The sequence below is a fragment of the Zophobas morio genome, unplaced genomic scaffold (genome assembly GCF_036711695.1).
Source record: "Zophobas morio isolate AGI-343-1 ecotype UQ-CSIRO unplaced genomic scaffold, CSIRO_AGI_Zmor_V1 ptg000011l, whole genome shotgun sequence".
Taxonomy (NCBI): Eukaryota; Metazoa; Arthropoda; class Insecta; order Coleoptera; family Tenebrionidae; genus Zophobas; species Zophobas morio.
Genome location: NW_026972116.1, coordinates 2,062,367 through 2,090,363, shown reverse-complemented (window position 1 = coordinate 2,090,363; position 27,997 = coordinate 2,062,367). Strand labels below are relative to the sequence as shown.

Here is a 27,997-nt window from a genome sequence, read left to right as displayed (position 1 = left end):
CAGATGGACAGACGGACCGACAGACAGACAGACGGAAACGGAAGATCCATTTCTTCGTACTCTTGGGATCGCGAAAGGTCGAGGAAACGTAGAAGTAGAGAGTCGGCCGACGGATTCGATTACAATACTTCCTTCGCTTACGCTCGGAAAGTAAAAATCGTACGGATTTATAAACCATAAATATAGCAATAGGTATGTTACTAAATTTTTACCTTACTTAACATTACAGACCTGCATTTGTTTTATGCGCTCACTTGGTTCCGCGAATGTGAAATAGACATGTTCATAATCAACCAATTGTGAATTTCACCGTCAAGAATTAAAATAAAACCCAATATTTCATATAATAAGCGGAAGTCGAAGCAATAAAACCGATGGTCGTTTTGTTTACAGTTTCTCTGTTTGACTCTCACGTATGCTGTTACGCTTGTCATCTTAAATTAAGAATGTTTATACATAAACGATTTTCAGTTGCCTTTCATATTACTAGACAGCGGATTTTTGTCGGGCTACGTCACGTTTAATCGGTACTAATTCCATAAATATAATTAACGATTTATTAATCAAACGGCTAAGTAAATGAGAACGGGAATTAACAGCAGAATGCAACGAAACAGCGTTATTCTAATCTCAAATAAACGAAGTGCAGTCCGCAACCGCAATGAATTCGCATCCCGTACGAGCCGTACCGAGCTTGGCCTTGCCTAGCCCGACAGAAATCCGCTCTCTAGATATTACACACCGACGCCGTATACGTGAGTAAATTGTTTCGTTATTTTATTGATTATAAGAAATCAATATTCAAAACGACCCAATTCATTTTCCCGAAAATTTGGGAATACAATAATTTTATTCTTAGTATTACACTACATCTATTCCAACTGATATACGTGTCCTTGCAAAAATGTTGATGACGTCATCACAATTTTTTTTAAATTCCCACTACAAAAATGTAATGGGAAAAAAACCACAATAGGCATGCAGTCGTCAAGTTTCCGACAGCGAGGGAAGTACTGTCTAAACTCTTTAGACCAATTTTTTTAGATAATTTACTATGTAACATTTTAAGGTGACGTTTTAACATTGTTGGTGTAGCTGATCAGACAAATTTTGGTCATATAAAATTTTAGAACAATCGGTCCGGAATAAAAGTCGACATGGACAAACGACAGACAGATCATAGACAGATGGCAGACAGACAGAGGACAAAGGCTAGGCCTAGGCCATGAAAAAGTGTGAAATTTGCCAAATGGAATTTTGCCTATTACATAATGTACATCCCCCGTTTACTTCTCACGCTTGTGAAGTAAAAGTCAAGAGTGATCATTCGTGTGAAATACATAAATATACTACAACTGTTAGAATAGAAATTAACTGTGATCCTACTTGTTTTTTGTCGATAGAGATATTACATAGAAACATCAGGTGTTATAAAAAACAAAACTACCTGAATCAAAACAGGAGCAAAAATACATCCATTGATCAATTCGTCAAAATTTTGCAACACTTAGGACTGAAAAATTATTAATAAACTGAATAATTTTTCCTGAGGCGCAATATTCTATTTCTTTCCCTAGAGAGCAAATGTTTTATTTCTTTCTCAATTTTGAGGTCATAGAAACCGACTTTTCCTCACAGGAGTACAAAATAGTATATTATATGCCAAGAGATTAAAGTGCACGATGTAATTCCGAAAGTGGAGATTAGTGGCAGAGCGTTAGCGAGGGCAATAACCACTTGAGGGATTACATCGCACTTTAGTCTTATGGTGTATATACTATTTTTTGTCCTCTCGGGAGTATAGATACTAAATTTTATATTGGAAGAAAATATTCCAAATTACTTATGATCAATCGCGATACTAAGCTTTTTCGGGTAACTAAGGTTATGGATGTAAATAAGACAAGCCATTTTGAATTTTTCGATGTGTTTATATTACCACTTAAGTTAAAAAGTGTTTAGTTGTTATGGAAACACTTTTTATACCTAGCGTCAAAAAGAACCACTTTAGTCCCGATTTACAGAGACTAAAATATCAATACTACGGGCAATGAAAACCAAATATCATTGTCAATGATTATTGTGAACGCGTCGAAGTTGACCACATTACCATAATAATTTTTTAATGCGGTTTTTCTTTTTTCTTGTGCGAAATATAATTTTGCATCGGAAAACCACAGTACATATATGTACATACATTGGGCTAAAACGCTACAATAATTTCATTGACCGTTTCTTTGGATTAAATATATTATGCAACTATTTAATTTATTTAAAAATAATGTTTTTATACTGCATAAAACGTTATGTTTTAATTAATTATTAAAGAGAGCATATTTCTTTGTGAAAAAGTCATTACCACTTCATTCACTATAACTGTATTTTAATACAATCATGTCTAATAGCATAATGAAATGTGGGCTTACATTTGACTAAAAATCAAATGTAATCATATTCTCAAAATAAAAGTAAATATTTTTATTTAAATAATAATTAAATAAGTCAAAAACTGAAACTGTAGATTTTACGAACATTTTAACTCCTTTGCATAGTCTTAAATGAAAGTGAACATTATAGTATATTTCCTGGAGAGTCCAAGTAAAGTAGCAAACAATATTGCAAGGTCGAACGTGGTTGTACTACATTTTAATAGCAGTAATTCATCAAAGAATTTATTCAACTACAGACATGCAAACAACATGTGTGATAATAATATCGAATTGAATAAATAAATATTATTAATCGCAGGGTGAAAGGACCTCGTTGTGCGCAGTGTGCACCCACCACTGCATTTGACATAATTTTCTGTTTTTTTCAGTCCTATTAGTAACGGAATGCAAGTATTTTTTTCTATTAACAACACTATCCATTACTAATCTATCAATCAAATAATTAGTTACATTTTACAATTGCGGAATACGGATATTAAATTCTGGATTGAGGCTAAAATTTTATTTGTCATCAACATCCCATTGAAAGCAATTAACCAGTAACTCAAGCTACATTATACCCATTAGAATTGTATTGCATACCTTGTAATTTTATTGTTAATTGCTTTGAGTCGAATGTCAGCTGCACACGATTCGTGTCTTGTATTCATCGGCAATAGTATTAAAATGATTAACTGTTTGTATTACGTAAAACAATTTAGCAATCAGAGCAGTGTATGTAATATCAAAAAAAAAATGGTCTGGTTTCTTACATGCGCAAATTTATGGATTCAGTGAAAGTCTCAATTTATGCACTGAGCTAAAATTTCGTCATTACTTGTCTATAATTTGGAAGTATCGACCAGCAGATAAAATTCTCAGACATTTTTTTGGATTTACATTATGATGTAGAAAGAAGGCTGCAAAACGAAAACGTTTGGTCACACTTAATTGAAGTTGAAGTAATACATATTTTGTGATCAACTCATTCGCACTGAAACTGTTTATACGGTAATGCAACTACTAATTTTGATAATGACCTTTTGAATAGTTCAGTTTAGATTCCTGTTTTTTATACTTTAGAACTCAAGTATAGAAGATGTGAATATATTGATGTGACTAATGATTTTAGATACTTTCTTTTTAGTGTGTATCCTTCTAAACAATCGTTTTTAGTGAGAGTCTATAAATTTACAACTAGTACATTACTCATATGTTATGTAAGTAATTTATTTATTTGGGTACAAGAACATACATATGAAAGTCTAAATTTTTATAAGAAAGTGTCAGCACACCTTTTTTGGTTTAACTAAATATAATATTGCAATTTAAAAATCTCATAAATAACGTTGATTGAGAGATTACAAGAATCACAACGTGAGTGATAATTATTAATTTATTTAAGAAATTTATCAAACGATGTCACAATATTTGGATGGATTATATTAATTAGTGTTTCCGCATTTTTTTACAAGTCAGCGAAAACTGCTATTGATTAAATAATTTTTCACTAACATGTTTATTGCTACCATTAGTGAATGTTGATATGTAGGTTGACGGTGGTGTAGTCCACGGAAATTTGTGACACATTTGGTTTGTAATTTAATCAAATATAAATAATAATGCAGACTTTTACCTTAGTTGCTGCCATATGTTCTTATTTTCATCTTTCCGTGTATGTATTTTTGCAATTCGGGAAATTTAGCTCTTTCGAGACATTAAATTATTATCCTTTCTTGTTTGTAATTCAAAATTTGATTATTAGAATTTTTGGGGATAAAAACCGAAAATTTTTAATGCTAAGGTTTTAGACATTTATAATGTTAAAAATTTCATTGTAGGAGTATGGAATTTATCTATCCATGTACATAAGCTACACCAGCTACAAAAAATAATAATAAAAAAGGAAGATGTTACCTGTATCTGCTCATTTTTGTATTCGCTGTATTATGTATAATTTGTTATTGATAATAAGCGTCTTCATATCTTGTGTTCTTAAATTGTTGAAAGGGTAGCAGTTACGTTTTCTATGCTATTGAAATTGTTGCTAATTAATTACTACTTAAATGAAATTATTATTGTTATTATTGTAATAAGGGTAGGGACAGATAAATCTGTAGGGACAGATAAATTTCAAAAAATAGAGGCAATCTAAAATGTGAAACTTTGTCTAAAATGTGTACCTATCCAGCAACACCTTATGGAGGATAGCGCGTTTTGTCTCTAAAATATAAATATTTAAAGAACCACCTTTGTATCGTTTCCAGTTATTTATTTTGTTGCATATAATCAGGAAACCAAACCTCGGAACAATATTCCAAAGGCCTCGTTGTCAATTCAAAAAATAATGATTTAAATGCATCAATGTTATTAAAGTATTTTTTATAATTTTCAAGTTTTATTTGTTCAACTGTTCTTTAGAGGCGGGGGATGTTCTGTCGAAATAACCTTCGACCAGTTTTTTAATTATCAATTTTGTGACCCAATTCTTTTTGAAAATAATAATTATACAATTTTTATTTTTTGCGACACCCGGAAATCTTGGATGATTCTGTGTTTGAGGCATGTAATGTTCTACGAACAGTAGCTTTAGACACCTACAATAAATGATCTTCAGGAATTGTGTGCCAAATTTGATTCAAAAATCGCTGAAAAAGAATCTGATAATTTTTCTTCCAGCTCTTTACTAGTTAAAGGGACCGAACTCTTCAATTCAATACAGCATTTCTTAATTTTAGGTCAAGCAAATTTCTTTGTTTTCGTGATATTTTTTGAAAATGTCACAAACTTACAAATATCGGTAACCAACAGTTATGGCAACTATGTGGTTATACTTGCTTCCAAAATAAGAGAGTAAAACTACCTGCAAAACTGACTTGACTTTTAGGGATTTCCAACCCTAAGCGGCAGGTGGGCCAATAGGAATGATTGACAGCTCGTATCAGGTATAATGGATTAAGCTTATGACCCTATTATGATATCCTAAAAGTAAGTCAGTTTTGCAGGTAGTTTTACTCTCTTATTTTGGAAGCAAGGATATTCCAAAACAGATATAAAATTTCAACAATAGTTATCTATCTAAAAAAATCGACAACTGCATTTTTTTTTTTTTTGCAATCGTGCAGTGGCCAATAACACTAGGTAACAACCAATTTGTTCGTGTTTATTTTTTGTATGTTTAGTAGTAGGCTGTGTAATAAAATGTGACATGACAGTTCATTTTTATATATATATATATTAGAGATGTACCGACTGTAGGTCTGGCCGACTAACCGACTAGCCGATTGTTCGGCCAGTAAAAACCGACTAGTCGGCCGACTGTTCGGCTTTGCTAAAACCGGTTTATAAATGCGACAGACAGTGTGTTTTTTTTTTCTATTTCTCTGACTACCTTAAAAATTTGTTTTATTTTAATAAAAGGAATAACTAAAGTTCTTTGTTTTCCAAAAAATGTATGAAATTTGTTTAGATAATAATTTTAACATTTAATTTTTGTAGTAACTCAGTATAAAAATAAAGAATAACACAATTTAGGGCCAGTTTATACAATATTTTAACTGAGATTAAGTTGATCGCGCATTTAACAACGCCATTAGCGACGTCTGATTGGCGTAGAATCGGTCACATGGTACTTTAACGCAGTGTTAAAAATTAAATCGCAATTAAATATTTAATTGAGGTTCTGTAAACCGGGTTTAATTGTTTTATACACTATTTTTATTTTAATAAAAAAAGCCGACCGATCGGCTGTTTAGCCGACCAGTCGCCGACTGCCAGCCGACGATGAAAAACGGCCGAATAGTCGGCTTATCCGACCGGTCGGCCAGTAGTCGGTACATCCCTAATATATATATGGTCAACATTAACGTTAGTCTGATATTGCCGAATAACATACACTGTAAGAAAATAAAGGGCCGGCGGGTGGGGCTAGTAAATATGCTTCGGCAATCGGCCTTATATTGAAATTTTATTATTACTAATTTGAAGTTTTTAAGTCTTCCAGGGGGAGCAACCACAACTGCTAGGGGGGGCTCAGACCCATCTTGTGCCCCCGTAGCTACGGGGCTGCCATCATAAATCGTTAATTAAAATTTGTCAGTCATCTTACAATTTTACCGAATAAATGTTTTTCATGTGTATGAGTGTTTTTGTGAAAAAAAAAAACTGAATGTGGTTAATTAATTAATCTGTCCTGTCTTCTGCGTTGAGGAGACAAAATTAATCAAAACTCATTTGCTGTTAACCGCTGATACTTGTAATCTGAACTTGCTAATACTCAATTCTTTCGAAGTATAAACATTAAGAGTCGAAGTTAAGCACGTACTTGAGAAATTGAGAATATTTACTATTGGTTTTAGTTTTATTTTATAGAGGTTAGACACAAAACGAAAATAAATTCAAGTTTTATAATTGTTTAAACAAGATTTGTCGGACTATACTTTAAGGACGAAGGAAGTTCTGTTGAAATAACATTGGACCAATTTTGTTAGAATTGCTTTTGCAGGATGACTCAAAAGAAATAATGAATGAATCAATTTATTTTATTGATTAAATCAAGATTGGTTCAATCCATTTTCTCGAAAATTTGGAAATACAATACTGTTATTATTAGTATTGCACTGCACGTATCCAAATTGATGTACATGTACCTGCAAAAATATTGATGACGTCATCACAAAATTTTGAAAAGGAAAACCTATTTGAAACATAGCGTAGCACGCTTCTTTACATTTACTTTAAAATTACATACATATATTTATTTTAACTTATAGCAGTTCTCATAAAAAAATTAAATTCCCAAAATCAAATTTTATAATTTTTGGATAAAGCTAGATATGTTTTATTGTACTGCAGAGGCAAGGGAAATTCCGTCGAAATAACTTCGACCATTTTTTTTTATTGTAGAATGAACTTGTAAATTAAGTAACATATTAAGATAACCTATTAAATAAAGTGAAAATTTGGATCTCAAATTATATAATTAGTTAGTGAATGTGCTAAAACCAAGCTGGACACATTTATTAATCTACTTAAACCTAACTCTAATAAAACTTTCTTCAAAATTAAGCACGAAAATCGAACAATAATTATTTTATGTGTTATCTGCTGGCAATACTTAATGAAATTTAATTTAATTTTTTACAGTTTTGAATTTGAATATAATGTTTGAAACAATTGAACAGTCGACCTCTAATTCTTATGTACGGGTAAAAAAAAATGATAATAAAGGAATCATCGAGCTCTTGTATTGTTCATGTACTTATTGACCCGTTAATAAATTTTCGAAGACTTTCAAGGCTCTACTAATTATCCAAGCTTTCTCTTTTTTCTTGTTTCCTACTTGCTGGAAGTCAGAGATTAAGTGATGTCTTCTGTCCTATTACGTTATACATAAATAAACATACAACCTGATTTTTTTAATACTTTTCCTGAATATTTTGGAATTGCACAAATTTACATATTTCTGATTACCTCCATGCGTTGCAATTACTCATTTAGTTACATTTACATAATTCGGGACGTAAATTATCTAATGTCGCCCATTACATAGTCTTGCGATAGGTAAATATGTTTACTTAATTTACTTGAATTAATTAGATTTTATTATAGTTTTTATTTTTTACCTATACAGCTTTCCTTTATATAATTAACATTCTTTTCGGAAGGAAATTTCATTGCAAATTATCAAAAATCTGTAGTGCGGAGAAAGGTTATTGGAGTGCAATTTATTTGTAAATTTTAGTAATCTACAATGTTAGTGGTTTTATAAAATTACTATGTAAAATAAAACCACTCAGGCGTAAACATATTTGATCTTAAATTAAACTTTTTATACATTTTGGAAAGATAAAATCTGCATGCTTAGACACTAAAATTGCGCAATAAAAATTCCGTAAAAATTTATTTTACATAATTAGTATTTCAGATAAATTTAGCTCACTGTGAGAAGTGAGGCAAAATAAATGAAACGCAAGAAGACTGTAAATGTTTCGATTTAGAGAACGGAGATTTCACAGCCCTAATAGCTGTGGAAAGTGAATTAGACACAGATTCAATAAGAAAAGTATTATAATTAAAAAAAGTTGACAATAATTTTTGGTTACTTTGGTGCTCAAAGTATATTTGTCAGTGAGAATTTTGAATAAAACTAATTAATTTTTCTAGGTTACCACAGTATGTACATAACACCTATTACTTTTTATTGCGTAATAATTTTTAAGTTGTATACATTCTATATACTTACATGCACTTATTGTATGTTATAGTCGATATATATTTACTCCTAACAAATTATTTTATACCTGCAATAATTGAGTAATTGATGTTCTCTACTAAAACAGTAAAGTAAGTTTCATTTTTTCAAAATTACCTCTGTTAATTACGATTGAGAAATTAGGAAATTCCTGATATTATCACTGTAGAATTTCTCTTGAACTTGACTTTAACATGTTCAACAATACCATCGAATTTTAATCACGTTCTAAACTCGTTCATCGTGTTATGATATCACGAAATGTTTAGAATTGTGAAATTGACTTTGTACACATGACATTTTCAAAAAACATTAACCTAGGTCGGAATGTTTCTGTTAATAATATTTCGATACATGATCAAGGTTTTAGAGGTCATTGTCTAAAACTGCTTTGATCTTGAGAATGCAGTAGGTCTAACAGGTTATATGAATAAAGAACATATTTGTATATAAAGTGTTTGAATTAATTTGCTTATATAAGTTTTGTAATGGTTTTGTATATGAAAACAATTGGTATTGTCATCACGAAACACACAACCACAAACACGTTAACTCAATTGTACCTATATTAACGTTTGTACAGTTCAAGTTTACTATCTCTCTTTGCACCTCAATACATAATAATTATTAAATTGGTATTAACTTTTAATATTAATTTAATTGACTATTTACTGTGTACCGCACACTAAATATACTTTAACTGATATTAAAATTAAGTAGCCAATTTTTCATCACCTGAAGACTCACACTTGGGCAATTTTTAAAATTTTTACTTCTCGAGCGTGAGCTAAGGAAGTATAGTAATTGGGTCCATTGGACGAATAGTCACTTTTATATTTTCTCGACGTTTCATGACCCCTACAGTACGAAAAAAGTAGTCTCTCGTTTCCGTCTGCCTGTCTGTCTGTCTGTATATCTGTCTGACGGGTGTCTGTATGCAGTTTTATTAGACACCAAATCTCCGAAACTGCTTGACCGATTATTGTCAAATTTTGTATGTATTTTAGAAATGTCATGTAGATGGTTAAATGCTAACCAAAATTTTGCTTATCATCCTCACCAACAATTTGACGACATCATTTCAAAGAATTCTATGTTTATTTGATTTAACTGTTATACAACAATGTACCCCTATACGAGTCCGCTTTGAGTTTTTTCTCTAACCGGTGAGAATACCTTCCTCTTTATTCAGTAGAAATTAGAATAATAAAATTCAGAACATTCTGTTCGATTGTGGCTGAATCAATAATTTTAGTCCCCTGTTTTGAGGCCATAAACTCATTTAAATCAAAACAAATTTCTACGTGACATTCTTTGGATGTATAAGCAAGCAATTTCAAATGCTTGTTATACATCGGAAGAGAGATTGTTATTTCTGGGAGGTCATTTTTTGCAGTGGTTATCTGCTTTAAGTATATTTTACATTATCCGTATTTGTGCAATTTGTACAATCCCTTGCGATTTGCGTCCCCACGGTGCAGGAGCTACAAAAGTATTATTTATGCCGCCGGTTTTTACTTTTCAGAAGTTATCACAAGACAAACGTAGCAAAATTTAATTTTATAATTTTTCAAAGAAGCGAGGGAAGTTCTGTCGAAATAAACTTCGATCATTTTTTTTTTAATTAAAATAGAAAATGGAAGATCTACGTGATTTTGAGATATTCGAGGATAATTTAGATGTTATAGAAACCTTCGACGAAATGGACGAATGTACTTTTTATAAGAGACTTCCAATGACCGAGCAAACTTGCTTAAATGTTTTTGTAGAAATCAAGTAAATTTAGAGTGCCCATAATTTCTAAGTAGCATAATATGATTTATTTAGATGATATTCATAAGCAGTTATGTTAATTAATGATGGAAATAATAGTGTATCATCGATGAACCAGTTGCTACTTACTTTGAAGTTTTTTGCACTAAATGGGTATCTCTCTGACGTAATTTTTATCATGGGAGTACATACTTTAACTGCTTCACGGATTATAAGTAAAACGTGTTTCAAAAGCAATTGGACGCTGAAGGCCTAGACACGTTGAGATGCCAGAAGCGAATGATATAAAGATTGTCCAGAATTATATGAATTTTATGGACTCGCAACGTTAATTCATTTTACAGCCCAGGCGTCAATTCTATTGTACAGGTAAAGAGCCTGTCAGGGGAAAGCCGATGTTTTCTGTACCTCAGTTCACCCCGCTCTTCAGCTGTAAAATAAAATTGACAACAGGGTTGTAAAACAAATTAACTTTGGGAGTCCATAAAATTCATATAATTCTGGACAATCTTTACCAAGAATTCAGCACGAGTTTTACGAAATTGCTCGATTTCCAAGAGTACCTAATCGGCGCTGTCGATGATACTCATATTCGTATCCAATCTTCTGGTGGTGAAGACGGCGAAGCATTTAGAAATCGTAAAGGATATTTTTTCATTAACTACCAGGTGATATGGGTGATATGTGACATTCCATGAGATTGAGGAACGTGATTGTACGTTGGTCGGGTTGGGCACATGATGCTACAATTTTAAATAACTCCAGGATAAACAAAAACTTTGAAAACAGAGAGTTTCCAAATACCATTAGGCGATAGTGGATATATACTATAAAAAAATTACCTCCTATCTCTTTAGGAAACCCAACAATTAGGGCTGAACAACAATATAATGCAGTTCATATCTGAACACGTAACGTAATTGAAAGAGTAGGTATTTGGATGTTAGAATACCTAGAAGAATCGTTGCCCTTTTAAATATTGTACTCTGTACTTGTCTAATAAAACCATGTTTATGTTCCTCCTGCAGAGGATATAAACCCAGAAGATCTTGAAATATTAATTGAAGTTGGTCAAACAGAACCAGATGCTCCAAGAAATTACATACATTTTTAAAACAATACGAAAAATTTGTTAATTAATAATTATTTCGCAAATCTGTAATACGTTAATCTAATTTCTAGATAATCATTATTTTTTTAATAAAAAAAAAATGTAATTTCTAATTTATGCTTTTCCAATTTTAATGCATTTTCTTGCTCTTTTTGTGGTTTTAATCTTGTCAGTTCTATGTCTGCTATATGTAGAGTCAATTTTCTTATTTTTCGGCAACTCCGGATGTTGTCAAAGCTTTTTCTACGGGTGTTCGACGACTAGAATCATAGCCTCTGTGTGGAGGCAAATTTTTTTGAAGGGAAGTAGTGAGTTCCTCAATGTCAGGGTTTTCCTCAATCTCAACGGTAAAAACATTTTATAAACAATTACTCGCAGGAGAAGCAACGTTGGAAACAATTTGTCCATTTGTATTTTCAATTATCTGGAAATCTTCATTAGGTGTTAAATTTATGATGTCAACAATATTCACTTTGTCTGCATTCTAGAAAAATAATTATTCTAGTGAATATTATGAATTTTAAGAGATTAAAAGATATTTTTAAGGCCTTCTACAAATTTTTTGTTTATTATGTTCAATTCTAGTTCATAATTATCGGTTTTATGTACTTATTCCTTCTTAACACTTCCCTCACTCCTATAGAGTCCTTTTCTTCTGCTGTAGCCGCTTTTTTTGTTGCCTGGGTGACATTAAGGCACAATCTATGCAAAGAGATTCCTATGACCTTAAAATACCATTGGGAGACATTGTAGGTACTGAATTCGTTGGTAATTGTTTCCCAACATTTCTCCTTCTGGTCGACGGAAACCACATCAGTTTTCTGGTTTGCAATTATGCGCTTATACTAAATTTAATTGTTAAGACAATATTCTTTGGGGTGAAAAATTTGATCCCCGTTTTTTTATTATTTCCCATCGAGAAAGAATGTCGAAAAGAGAACATTAATCGACGTGAAATAAAATAACTACATGCGGCTGTAGGAATTTTATGATTTTATTGGTTTTAATTTAATTAGTACAAGTTACTTAATCCTTATTTAATCAATCACGGTGCAAAATATTCCAGTTTAAGTGTTACATAAAGATAAATATTAAGATCAAAAATGGTGCAAACGGACATCTCAACAATAACTTCATTACTGATGATTAATAGATTAGTTGTGTTCTTCTTCGTCAAAATTGCCAAAAAAAAAAGATTCATGTTACTAATTCATGTCGATGGCATGATGCTACTGTCATTCCTGTTGTCACCTTCATTTGATGGCTTGACGCATGGAAAAATCTTTTTGGAAATCTCTTGTTTCTTTACGAAACTATGTTCGATATATCTCTTAGCAACGCTAGATGAATTCTAGCTACCGTGGTTTCCAGCGTGAGGCCCCATCAGCGTCCACTAAAAATGTTGCAGAGCACCGACAAAAACAGTGCCCTGGATATAGCGTGGAATCTAGTAGTTTCAAAAATTCAGCAATTAACCGAGGAGTTTTTGAGAAGTTATTTTTCCAACGGGTTGTTTTGCATTTAATCTCTCTTTAATTTATAAATAATCGTCTGTGCGGCACATTTTCTGGCCTCAGTCTGGCATATTTTTTATACAGACCTAATCGACTTCTTTTGCTCATCAAGTCATCAATAATGGTAAATATTCGCGAGTTTTTACTTCCCGAGCGTAAGCAAAGGAAGTATTGTAATCGAGTCCGTCGGCCGACTCTCTACTTTTACGTTTTCTCGATCTTTCATGACCCCTAGAAGACGAAGAAATAGGTCTCCCATTTCCGTCTGTCTGTCCGTCTGTCCGTCTGTCCGTCTGTCCGTCTGTCCGTCTGTTGTCACGGATTTTTATTAGACAGATAATCTCCGAAAGTACTCGACCGATTGTTGTGAAATTTTGTACTTATATTAAGAATATCATGTAGATGGTAAAACGCTAACCAAAATTTGTCGAATCATCCCCACCACTAAAGCGATGACGTCACTTCAAAATTGTACATAGTAAATGGGTTTTCAATTGTATAAAATAACATAGTCCTACACATGTAGTTTACAACTCTGAATCGACTTTTCACCCGAAACGTCCAGATTTTTGGAAAAAAAATCAAAATTATAAAACAACATTTTGAAATTTAATTTTTAATCTGCTAACCAGAATGCTTTGAAATGTTGCAGATGTTTTAAGGCTATAAAGAGCATCATAAATCTTTAGTCAAAAAATATTTGCTTATCCCCTCCAAAAACTTGATGACGTCAGCTCAAAAGTTTGTGGAATAAATCATATCTAAAATGTACAAAATATGATGAGTCTGTACTTGTGAACTATAACTCCATTAATATTTTTTGGATTTGCATATACAGGGTGACTCAAAAAAATTAATGAATGCGTAAATATATTTTATTGATTTAATCAGGAACTACAAAACCGAATGCTCTGAAATCTTGCAGATGTTTTAAGGTCATAAAGAGCATAATAAATGTTTAATCAAAATATATTTGCTTATCCCCTACAAAAACTTGATGACGTCAGGTCGAAAGTTTGCCGAATAAATCATATCTAAAATGTACAAAATATGATGAGCCTGTACTTGTCATTTATCACTCCATTCATATTTTTTGGATTTGCATATACAGAGTGACTCAAAAAAATTAATGAATGCGTAAATATATTTTATTGATTTAATCAGGAACTACAAAACCGAATGCTTTGAAATCTTGCAGATGTTTTAAGGTTATAAAGAGCATAATAAATTTTTAGTCAAAATATATTTGGTTATCTTCTACAAAAAACTGATGACGTCAGCTCAAAAGTTTTCCGAATAAATCGTATCTAAAATGTACAAAATATGATGAGTCTGTACTTGTGATTTATCATTCCATTCATATTTTTGGATTTGCATATGCAGGGTGACTCAAAAAAATTAATGAAGGCGTGAATTTATTTTATCGATTTAATCAGGAATTACAAAACCGAATGCTTTGAAATCTTGGGAATATTTTAAAGTTATTATAAGCATGGTAAACTTTTGTTCAAAATGTATTTGTTTATCCCTCCTAAAAAAATTGATGACGTCACCCTTAAATTTTGCTGAATAAATCCTATCTAAAATGCAAAAAATATGATGAGTTTGTACTTGTGATTTATCATTCCATTCATATTTTTTAGATTTTCTTAAGAGGTGGTTCAAAAAAATTAATGAAGTCAATTTATTTTATTGATTAAATTCAAGGCAACACTTATTATTAGTATTACACCCCAACCAACCCAATTTGGTAGACACAGAATTTGTTAAAGGAAAAACTCGGTTGAAACATAAGGGTAGCACGCTTATTTACATCGACTTTAACATTACAGACCTGCATTTGTTTTATGCGTTCACTTGATTCCGCGAATGTGAAATAGACATGTTTATAATCAACCAATTGTGAATTTCACCGTCAAGAATTAAAATAAAACCCAATGTTTTATATAATAAGCGGAAGTCGAAGCAATAAAACCGACGGTCGTTTTGTTTACAGTTTCTGTGTTTGGCTCTCACGTATGCTGTTACGCCTGTCATCTTAAATTAACAATGTTTATACATACACGATTTTCAGTTGCCTCTGATACGTAGGTATACGTGAGTAAATTGTTTCGTTATTTTATTGATTATTACAAATCAATATTCAAACGACCCAATTCATTTTCCCGAAAATTTGAGAATATAATAATTTTATTCTTAGTATTACACTACATCTATCCCAACTGATATACGTGTCCTTGCAAAAATGTTGATGACGTCATCGCAATTTTTTTTTAAATTCCCACTACAAAAATGTAATTAGAAAAAAAACACAATAGGCATGCAGTCGTCAAGTTTCCGACAGCGAGGGAAGTACTGTCTAAACTCTTTAGACCAATTTTTTGTCTTAGTGTCAGGTACACTAATTACGGAGACGCATCCTCTGTCCTCTATATGATCTATTTCCATTTTTACTTCCCGAGCGTAAGCAAAGGAAGTATTGTAATCGAGTCCGTCGGCCGACTCTCTACTTTTACGTTTTCTCGATCTTTCATGACCCCTAGAAGACGAAGAAATAGGTCTCCCATTTCCGTCTGTCTGTCCGTCTGTCCGTCCGTCTGTCCGTCCGTCTGTCCGTCCGTCTGTCCGTCCGTCTGTCCGTCTGTCCGTCTGTCCGTCTGCCGTCCCGGATTTTTATTAGACAGATAATCTCCGAAAGTACTCGACCGATTGTTGTGAAATTTTGTACTTATATTAAGAATATCATGTAGATGGTAAAACGCTAACCAAAATTTGTCTAATCATCCCCACCACTAATGCGATGATGTCACTTCAAAATTGTACATAGTAAATGGGTTTTCAATTGTATAAAATAACATAGTCCTACACATGTAGTTTACAACTCCGAATCGACTTTTCACCCGAAACGTCCAGATTTTTGGAAAAAAAATCAAAATTATAAAACAACATTTTGAAATTTAATTTTTAATCTGCTAACCAGAATGCTTTGAAATGTTGCAGATGTTTTAAGGCTATAAAGAGCATCATAAATCTTTAGTCAAAAAATATTTGCTTATCCCCTCCAAAAACTTGATGACGTTAGCTCAAAAGTTTGTGGAATAAATCATATCTAAAATGTACAAAATATGATGAGTCTGTACTTGTGATCTATCACTCCATTCATATTTTTTGGATTTGCATATACAGGGTGACTCAAAAAAATTAATGAATGCGTAAATTTATTTTACTGATTTACTCAGAAACTACAAAACCGAATGCTTTGAAATCTTGGAGATGTTTTAAGGTTATAAAGAGCATAATAAATGTTTAGTCAAAATATATTTGCTTATCCCCTCCAAAAAATTGATGACGTCAGCTCGAAAGTTTGCCCAATAAATCCTATCTAAACTGTAAAAATATGATGAGTCTGTACTTGTAATTTATCACTCCATTCATATTTTTTGGATTTGCATATACAGGGTGACTCAAAAAAATTAATGAATGCGTAAATATATCTTATTGATTTAATCAGGAACTACAAAACCGAATGCTCTGAAATCTTGCAGATGTTTTAAGGTCATAAAGAGCATAATAAATGTTTAGTCAAAATATATTTGCTTATCCCCTCCAAAAACTTGATGACGTCAGCTCGAAAGTTTGCCGAATAAATCATATCTAAAATGTACAAAATATGATGAGTCTGTACTTGTCATTTATCACTCCATTCATATTTTTTGGATTTGCATATACAGAGTGACTCAAAAAAATTAATGAATGCGTAAATATATTTTATTGATTTAATCAGGAACTACAAAACGGAATGCTCTGACATCTTGCAGATGTTTTAAGGTTATAAAGAGCGTAATAAATGTTTAGTCAAAATATATTTGCTTATCCCCTCCAAAAACTTGATGACGTCAGCTCGAAAATTTGCCGAATAAATCATATCTAAAATGTACAAAATATGATCAGTCTGTACTTGTGATCTATCACTCCATTCATATTTTTTGGATTTGCATATACAGGGTGATTCAAAAAAATAAATGAAAGCGTAAATTTATTTTACTGATTTACTCAGGAATTACAAAACCGAATGCTTTGAAATCTTGGGAATATTTTAAAGTTATTATAAGCATGGTAAACTTTTGTTCAAAATGTATTTGTTCATCCCTCATAAAAAAATTGATGACGTCACCCTTAAATTTTGCTAAATAAATCCTATCTAAAATGCAAAAAATATGATGAGTTTGTACTTGTGATTTACCATTCCATTCATATTTTTTAGATTTTCTTAAGAGGTGGTTCAAAAAAATTAATGAAGTCAATTTATTTTATTGATTAAATTAAAGGCAACACTTATTATTAGTATTACACCCCAACCAACCCAATTTGGTAGACACAAAATTTGTTAAAGGAAAAGCTCGGTTGAAAAATAAGGGTAGCACGCTTATTTACATCGACTTTAACATTACAGACCTGCATTTGTTTTATGCGCTCACTTGGTTCCGCGAATGTGGAATAGACATGTTTATAATCAACTAATTGTGAATTTCACCGTCAAGAATTAAAATAAAACCCAATGTTTTATATAATAAGCGGAAGTCGAAGCAATAAAACCGATGGTCGTTTTGTTTACAGTTTCTCTGTTTGACTCTCACGTATGCTGTTACGCTTGTCATCTTAAATTAAGAATGTTTATACATAAACGATTTTCAGTTGCCCCTCATATTACTAGACAGTGGATTTCTGTCGGGCTACGTCACGATTATAGGGGGGGACGTGCTGGATCGCCGGATGATAGATAATCACTGAATTTAATCGGTACTAATTCCATAAATATAATTAACGATTTATTAATCAAACGGCTAAGTAAATGAGAACGGGAATTAACAGCAGAGTGCAACGAAACAGCGTTATTCTAATCTCAAATAAACGAAGTGCAGTCCGCAACCGCAATGAATTCGCATCCCGTACGAGCCGTACCGAGTTTGGCCTTGCCTAGCCCGACAGAAATCCGCTCTCTAGATATTACACACCGGCGCCGTATACGTGAGTAAATTGTTTCGTTATTTTATTGATTATAAGAAATCAATATTCAAAACGACCCAATTCATTTTCCCGAAAATTTGGGAACACAATAATTTTATTCTTAGTATTACACTACATCTATCCCAACTGATATACGTGTCCTTGCAAAAATGTTGATGACGTCATCACATTTTTTTTTTTAAATTCCCACTACAAAAATGTAATGAGAAAAAAAAACATAATAGGCATGCAGTCGTCAAGTTTCCGACAGCGAGGGAAGTACTGTCTAAACTCTTTAGACCAATTTTTTTTCAAAAATCTGGATGTCTAGGATAAAAACTCACCATAGATTCAAAAACTACACTTGTAGGAATACGTTATTTTATAAAATTTTAAACCCATTATCACAAAATTTTGTAATGAAAGCATTCACTTTGCATCATACACACAATATGCTTTAAAATTGCATACATAACTTTATTTTAATTTATAAGGGTTTTCATACAAAAAATAATATTCGTAAAATTAAATCTTATAATTTTTTGAAAAAGCTGGATGCTGTACTTCAGGGACGAGAGAAGTTCTGTATAAATAATCTTAGATCAATTTTTTTAACATCTGGGGATTTTCATACATTCTTTTATAGATGAAGTTTTTTTCAGCAATTCAACCAATATGCAAGTGCGGCAAAAATTCAGACGGTTGTTCCTTGAAATATATAAAGATCTGTCTAAACTCTTTAGACCAATTTTTAACAGTTCGTCTGTTCTGTAACCTTCGGCATTACTTTTTTTGATTTCTCCGACATGTATGTTAACATAATTTTTTCATTCAAACCTCGAACATTTTTCTTCTTCCTCCACTTGGAAAATTACTGGTATTCATTTTCACGGAACGTGATTGTTCGGGGAGTAAATTCTTTGAAGAGGCAACGGCTTCTTGAAATACTTTACCCGGAATAAAGACATTTTCATCACTTTCTGTCATTTTCTGACCAAATATACCTAACTAAGTTTCATAGAAAAGTTATAATTTTTTCTGTTAATAATAAACACGAATTACCTTCGCATAAAACTATATAAACGGCGACTTCATTGGGTTTCTACGTTTTTGGCGGAGGTGAACATCATTATGAACTGAATTCAGGACTAGTTTTAACGTGTCGATGGGAAAAAATAGTACCTATGTATAATAAGCAAGGCAAGATTAAATGTTTTTTTTGTTCCTTCAGAGATATTAAAGCCCTCGGCAAGCCTCGGGTTCTTAACATTACCTCAGAAATAAAAAACTTCTTTAATCGCTTGTTACTTAATATACTATTTATAATTTTTCCTAATATGGTAACTTGTCTTTTTGTTTCATTTCTTAATTAATTTGTTGGTTAATTATTTTCTTCTTGTTTCTTAAGTTTTTGTTTGTCTTTACAGTGCCCAAGCAGTAATTTTTATTGTATTATATATATGATCGAAAAATAAATTTCTAGTAGACCATGCGATTTATTTTTAAAATAATGATATTAACATTACAGCTATTTGACCCTTCATTTGATAGTTATTTCACCTATCAAACTGAACAAGGAACACGTTGGTCTGACAAAATCTTTTTGTTTTAAATTACACGGGCTACTAGAGCAGTTATTTTTCGATCATATGATATTAACGCTCGATTTGAAAATAAATGGATACCTTTTATTAAAAGTTATTCTCGCATAATATAATATTTTTTTCCCGACCCAATCGTTAAATCAACAAATAATTAATTCAATATTGCTAAAATGCATAATACCGAATGAAAATAGTTGGCCTCCTTTGTGTTGCTAAGGAGATCAATTAAAGATAATTTCAAAAACACATTTTGTTCATTTTTGTTACAAAAAATCGTAAAATTAAACGGTGTTGTTGTATTGAGTCTTGTCATTTCACTTACTTCCCTACCGATCTAAGTAGCCCTAGGGATGTAAGTGACACTATTTCACTATTTCCTAGACAACCAGAACACGATTAGTAATTTGAACTTACCTTCATGAAATGTGATTTGATAAAAGCGTCTTACGAGGAGTAGAATTATTATGAGCTGTTTTTCACTGTATTTTCACGGATTTTTCCGTTTGTAAGGTATCATTTCATATTTTTTTTTATTTCTTATATACTGTATGGTGATACTTTTTAAGCAAAACGTTTATGGGGTAATCCGATGCTGTGTTCCGTTGATGATATTAATTTGTGTGCACTTTTTGCGTTCAACTTTTTAGGTTTGCCAAATTTTCATAAATTTTCACAAGTCGCCATTTTTTATGGTCTGGTACTTAAATAGTGGTTGTATTAAAATTTGCTTTAACAAATTTTGATTAACAATTTAACTCTAAGTTGTAGCTACATTAGATGCATGTTTATTATTGAATAAACAATTAACTAATAAATACCGCATGTGTAATTCACAAATAAATTTAACGGTCTTAAGTCTTTTTGTACGGAGTAAACATTTTTAGCTCTCGTGCTTTGTCAGTAATTAAGGCTTATTTAGCAAGTAATACGACCTTGTATACATTGTACACAACAAAAATATATTTGTTTATATAGTAGTGAAAGTCAGATCGATGGTTTCAATACAATCATGTTTGGTATGCATACTTTAGAAAAGTAGATCTGGTACGCAGTAGATATTCAAAATATACAGCGAAAAACAAAGCTGGCCAGTTATTGTGAAAACCGCAGCATCGTAGTTTTTCATTCGACGACGTAAATACGTGAGATTATTGTCAGCTTACTCACGGTTTTAGGGTCCCAACATTGTCTTAATTAAATTAACAATTACTACACGTTGTACAAGAACATTTAACGTTGGCTAATACATGGTTTCATTTTATTTTTATTTGGTTCGTTTATTCTCATGGAATCGAAACTAGCCATTTGTTCGAAAGGGTTATTATGTTTGTCAGCTTTTCTTTTGATTGATTAAATTTAATTTCTCATGTCCTGTTAGTTGTTCTGTGGGATTTTAAGAGAGGAAATTGTTTATATTTTCTTATATACATATAGGTGTGTTATTGTTATAATTACTATTTTATGATAAACGCAATTTGAAAGCAGGAATAATAAATCAAAAATATTCAAATATTTTTGATTTGCCATTTCCTGGAAATTCAAGCACTATATTTTGGTAACCGGATAGAAATGTACATACATAATAAAATTATAAATGTTAAAAGGAAACGTGATCTTTTTTTAGGATATAATGACTCAGTTATTTTAATTTTGCTAAACACAAATAACTCTGTTATTATTATTTCCGTGGCCAGTTAGTACAATTAATATAGGTACTGTTGCTTCAAATATAAGTTTAGCACAAATTACATATTTATATATGTACATATGTTATAAATTTTATTTTTATTTAACATGTAGGATTGTCTCAAAACTTTGTATTATCATTTTGAAGACCTCCTGCCAGAAACAGTGTTTTTTCGACTAGATCCTCCAAAAATGACACTAATAAACGATTCAAAGGAATAGCAGCACTGACTGTCACTCAAATATCATTAAACTATATTTTTTCATTACTGGTGAATGATAAGGCTGCTCAGTAGTACTTTGAATGTGTGGAAGAACTGCGAATGTGATGATTGTAGTTGTTGTTAAGTATTGTTTGTGTTAACAAAATTAACTTATCGCCCTACCAAAAGCATGAGTGTTGTCCTTTTTTAAAAAGATATTAAATACTTACTTATTTATTAATAAATACGCTTCGATATGTGGCGTATACTATACTGATTGTTTTGGTACTGATTAAGCTAGTATTGTTAACATTTTGGGAAGACAGTGACGTTATGTTCAATCGTACTTACTGCACTCATCAAAATTATTTCTATTAAAAAGTCGAAAGTTAAGCGTATCTTTGGTGAAATTCGTGGAATTTTTTAATTTAATAATAAATTTACAGAATTCTCTCCTTCTATTTATGTATTTTTTAATAGTATAGAGTTTTTTTTAAATGACATTAGTTTCAACAGTTATAGAACCATGAAAAATCCCCGAAATCATGTAAAGTCCGCTCATTTTTAGCATTGCTTATTATTAAGTACGAATAAAAAACCTAAACTTTTTCTCCTAAATTTCTATACTTACCCGCTCACTACAACTTCCCAATTGTTTAACGTTCACTGCCTGATAAAATCAGCAAAAGAACTACATAATTTTGACAATAAGTGAATAAGTGAAACCGATATTTCAGTAACAAAAGATCTCTGTTTTTCCTACTATAATTGGTGCAGCGGTATAACGAATCATTGCATTTTGTACGTTTTTGCAATTTTTTCTTCATTAGAGTTTTAGACAAGTTAATTAACCGGTTAAATTACGCAGCCGGTTAAGTGGCAAATCTGTTACGCGAAGAGTCAATAGCAGCAGAAAGCTCAAGTGCATTATGTCTGTGGTACGTGATGATGCAATTCCGGTTTTCCGGTGAGCTGGTAGAGGTGGTACCGCGCGCTGTGCGTTGGCCGCCCTCCGGAGTACGAGCGGCCGCCCAATGTGATATACTTTCTCTTTCCATGTTAATGTTATAAAGATGGGGTGTACACAAACGAAGTTCAGTTGTGTTTGTGGTGCTGAACGTCACCCGGATTATTTTTGAGGAGTTAAAGATAAATATCAAAGGTAGATTTTTAAACTATCACAAGTACATTTAGTAATAAATTTAAAAATATTTTCTTTGCTAAGTTAATAGACAGACATTTTTTCTTTTTGTAAAACATTTTAGAAACAAAACTAATGTGTATAGCATATTTACGTTACAACAATTGGCGAGCATGTCATTCCTCGAGTTAAAATTTCCAAAATTAACTTTAGTAAAAGAGGTACTCACTGAATCTTAAAAAAGAGCTCTTTGTAAATAACATTAATACAATTTAATTAAGAATTACTAAATTCCATTTGGACAATTAGATTCTGGCAGGACATGATTCACAATTTTGTAACGATTTTAAATTCCCTATATGTAAACAGTTAAGAATTTTTTGAAGTAAACTTTGGCGTTTTTTTTTAACTTTTGCGATTTTTATTTAAAGCTATCATTTTCAAGTAAAAGAATAATAATTTCTAATAACAGATAAAAGGTTAAGTTTAGCATTATTGTTTAGTATTGTAAGATCACTTTATATGCGTACTAATAAAATTTTATGACATAATTAGGATTATTTGGTTAACAATCCCGAGTCGGCTTTTCGCAGTAGGGTCCTTGTAAACTTGTAAACCGTGTCGCGTGCCTACAGAATTTTCGTTCATTACAAATACATACGGTCCTGTGTTGCCCCAAGCAGACGGTCTTTGGCGGTCGTACGTGTATAATTATGGTTTTGCGGGTTGGGTTCTTTGACTAAAGTTGTAAAATATCATTAGTATGTATTTAAAGTGATCTTAGTATATACTATATGAAAAAATATCCACAACTACTAAATTTCCGCATCTAAGCAGTGTATGTATTAATAAAATTTTGTTAAGAAAAGATGTGTCTGCATTATTACATATTTGTATTAAATGTCTTTAAATTAGTGGTTGTTTGTCTGAAAACTGTAATAGAAAATTCCAAAAAGATACAAACGAACGTCAAGTTGGGAGCGATAATTTACACTTTGGTGTTAGCTCAGGATTTGTTATATGACAAAAAAAAATCGTAGTTAGTCATCATTTAAAAATTGGCGAATTTAAGATTCTTCTAACAAAATCAAAATAAAACATATTTTGTCAGCGGTTACTCAGGGCTCACCGAGACCCAATTTTAATACATATCATACCTAATCTAAAATATCTGAAAAGTTGTAATAAGCAGACCATTTTTGTAGATGAGAGCTCTTATACAAAAATGAAATTGAATTATGATACACTCTGTATTTTAAAAGCAAAATTGGTTATATTTTTTAGAAAATTTTGGATTTTCTTAGAGGCAGATAATAATACATTGAAACTAGTATTAAGGTTTCATTCTGCTCTATAAATGTAATAATAACCGTGAAAAATATATCTAATATCCATTTAATTTTTCGTAATTATTTCTTTCTACAGAAATTTAATATTATGCCCATAAAATCAGTTTTAACACAGAGTATTAAAACAAATGTTGCTAGTGTATGATGGAATAAAACGGATAGTTTAAGAAACGATTTATTTTAATATACAGCGTGTTATTGAAAGGTACGTTCAAAATAAAATCGGCAATTGGTCTCGAAGTATGGGTGCTAAAAGTAAAAAAAAGTTCAGGTAAAAGTGTTCTCCTTTTAGAGATAAAAAATATAAAAATTTATGTCCAAATTCGTTGTACGCCTCTGATAAAACAATAAAACATTTAGTCTTGACAAAAGTTTTATTGTTACAGTTGCTAGGATTTACTCAAATAAATTAATTTTACCTATTTATCCTTCTGGAGCGTCTTAAAAGGTTGGATAAGGGTTAATTTTCCCCTTATAATTTTGATAACACAAAATAAGTTTTTCAAACTTCTTAGACTTCGCGAAGAACTGTCAATTTTGTTGTACGTACGTTTCAATAACACCCTGTATTAAACTGATTCTCAGAATTTGTCTAAATGTAAATAGATATTTTTAAATTGGATACAAGAAAAAAAGGATTCAAGTAGTAATAAAAATTTATGAGATTTCTCAGCTGGCATATACTTGTTCGTTTTTATTTTAGCTCCATGTTGCTATTTAATTATTATCTGTTAGATATAAAAGAAGATTAGACATAAAAATGCAACAGATGATGATGTGTAAAAAAATGTCAAATTTGTTGCTAAGTAATAATTCATATGGGAAAAGAACAATTCGTGACAGTTTTGTAATATTATATTTTTAATTTTTCGTTATCCATTTTAGATATGTAATATTTGATCAAGTAAAGGAAAATAAAATTTACTGTATTATTCATTTCTTATACCTATACATATTTACTTTTCTATATGTATTTACAAATTATACTCGCTATTTTAGTTAAACTACTTTTTAAAATATTTGATTTCTGTATTAAATATTTGAACAAAATAAGTTCTTCAGTGTTACATCACAAACATGTTCCCAATTTTCAGTAGATCACTTATTTATCTCAGACAAACCTGACGTGACAAGTTTGTGTCGTTTTGCGAAACATATTTTCGCAATTATAACAACTTTTTTTTCTAGATCGTTAAGATTCTCTTGTAAACTTTGTTTAGTCTGATGATTTATACACTGGGTAGAAATTCAAATAGAAGTCCTTTAACGTGACGTAAAATGGGAACCTCGTAAATTTGATAAAACTATTAAGAGAGTGAATTAGTTAAACCTTTACACTTTAACAATAAATTTGAATATTTCTTATTGATACACTGTTAATATTATGCGATATTCACATTTTTTGAACTGGCAATTTTATTTTAACATTAAGTACCAGTTACGCATTAAAAAATGAGTATAAACTTACGGAGACAAAACCTCCCTCGCAACCGAAGAACAATCAAACAAATCCAGTTTTTAGGTAAATTACAAAAGATGATTCTACAATTTTTTGGTGATCACGCTTACACATTAACATACACAATATGAATGGATTACTAGACCACATGGATAGATATATATCTATTATTTACTTAGCATACTTTTAAGGTGATATCATCAAAGATTAAATTTTGGTGATAATAAATAGATAAAATTTGGTTAATTATTTATCAACCCCATGATAACGTTGTGAAGATAAACTGTCACATTTTCGAGTCATGTTCAAGCGTTTTTGTAAAATTTTCCTAAAATTTGTTTCCGTGTATGCAGAACTGTCTGTGTTGTTTTTTTTTATTTGTTTTCAAAGTTGTGACCTTTAGTTCAATTACAAATGTTTATTATGTTATTCCCAAAATATTAAACTATAGTTGTATGCACAAATGTCACTGCAGTGACATCATCTCGTAATAAACGTTAATAAAATGCAAGCCTGGAGTCGTTAAGGTGAGACATTTCATATTATAATCAGCGTGGTTTTATTCAGCAACTTCGTAACTACCTATTAGATGTAAATATGTTTCTTCAAACCTACAATTCTTGTCTAATATGCAAAGGTGTTGTTGACCCTTCCATTTCACTTTTTAATTTTTTATCGATTGAAAAACTATGTACCAAAATTTCGGACAACTGATGCACAAATTATGATTAATTTGATTGCATGGTATTATTGCTTCCTCTAAAAACTGCAACATATTCATCAAATTACAAAAAATCTTTTGTTTGAAGTAAATACAATTAAAACTCACTTTTTACGAAACTGAACCGTCAAAATAGGTCAATGGTAAAGATGCAACTACGGCGTAATACAAAAGGCCAGTTTCATCATTACGGAAATACACTGTAGACAAATTAGTGAATTTTGTGGTCTCAATTAACAACGATCATTAACGGATATCGTAAAACCCATTTTTAGAAATAATAACTTGAGATAAATAATTCTTTGCACAATGTTAACCTTATGTTCTAGAAAAATCCCCCCACGTGTTACAAATTGGATTGAAATTTAATGTAGCAATATTATAATGGGAATATCTTCAAATCTTGTTTGTACCTTAATTAAAAGAAAAGAGGCCACACTAGCAATAAATTTGATTGCTTTATAATTTTTGCTATGTCAAAACCATCGACAATGAAAGTCATCGTGACGAATAACTGCCACGGTTCCTTCACCGAAACTGCAATTTGTTTTGTAAGTAGATGGTGATTTTATGAGACAATTACGAGTCATTTGATAAAAAAGAGGCGAATAATCAGAGAAATTTAACTTTCAAAGGTAGCGGTTATGCAGCGCCCGAAAGATGTTATTTTTTCTTTTGCACTAAATTCTAATAACTTAATAATCTTTTAAAAAACTATGTTCAAAATTAGCAAACAAGTTTCACTACTTCCGTGTACGTATGTTTTTATTCATGTCTATAAAGAATGTATTATAAAAATGGAAGTAAATTTTCTGTAAATACATAGTAAAGGATTTATGTCTCTCATTCTTTTCAGATCACGTGTATAAACTCAAAACAGCTCATATTTGCATATTTTAATATGGAATATGAAACATACCGCAATTAGTAGCAATTGTTACAGCTGTAACCTTCTCTCAGTAAGTGACTATTAAAAAAAAAATAATAAATAAATAAATAAATCACCCGAAGAATTACAGAGTGTGAATGTAGAAAATACGACCAACTGAAGTGAATAGACGCCAAAACAGAAATAATATCATACCTTAAAACCACCACAATGATTGTTACTTTCTTGTCAAAAGTTTTTATGTACTCATTAAACCTTCACGCTTGATCTTGTTACAAAAAAGCGTAACAAATGAATTTAAACACGTCGCTGTTTGAACGGATGCAATAGTTACAGACATTTAATTCATTATTTAACTATTTAAACAAATTAAATTCCATTGACGTTTTTCATCCTTGCATTCAAGAAAATTTAAGCAGTAAATATCCTTTTTCAGAAATATGATCTGATTATACAAATTCTGTAACCTTCAGCTTCACAAACCTAATTTTTTAACTATAACTATAACAACATTTTAGGCAAAGAGCAACGCAAGAATGAAATATTTGGTATGCCTACATTAAAACAAGGGTATGTGCTTTTCGTAACTCTTCTAAAAGATGAAAAAAAATAATGTCAACAATGTGATTTGATTATATTGGCAATTGCACCTAACATTTCTTTTTCGGTAAAACTATTTACTTGCGGTACATGACAAATAAAAAAAACGGATTAATAAGTCGTCTATTTTTAAAGCAACAAACAAAGGGTCCAAAGTCATTTGCAATTTTGTGGTTCACTACCGTCAAATTTTTTTCTTGTTAATAGGTCATTGGAGCTACTAGCAATAACAAAAATAATCATTTGATCATATTCGTA

The 27,997-nt window shown here is 31.2% G+C and overlaps 1 protein-coding gene across 4 annotated transcripts in view; it reads left to right on the top strand.

Annotated features, from left to right (window-relative positions):
* LOC135126654 (peroxidase) overlaps positions 1 to 27,997 on the top strand; it is a 53,317-nt gene that overhangs the window by 3,699 nt on the left and 21,621 nt on the right. The window contains exon 1 of one of the 4 annotated variants that reach the window (XM_064052697.1): positions 22,645 to 22,742. The exons of 1 other annotated variant lie outside the window; for it this stretch is intronic. The gene's annotated coding sequence lies outside the window, so the exon portion shown is untranslated. Of the gene's footprint in view, positions 1 to 22,644; positions 22,743 to 25,912; positions 26,057 to 27,185; positions 27,210 to 27,997 lie in introns of those variants that run through there. 2 more of the 4 variants (XM_064052698.1, XM_064052700.1) reach the window with 2 other exon arrangements.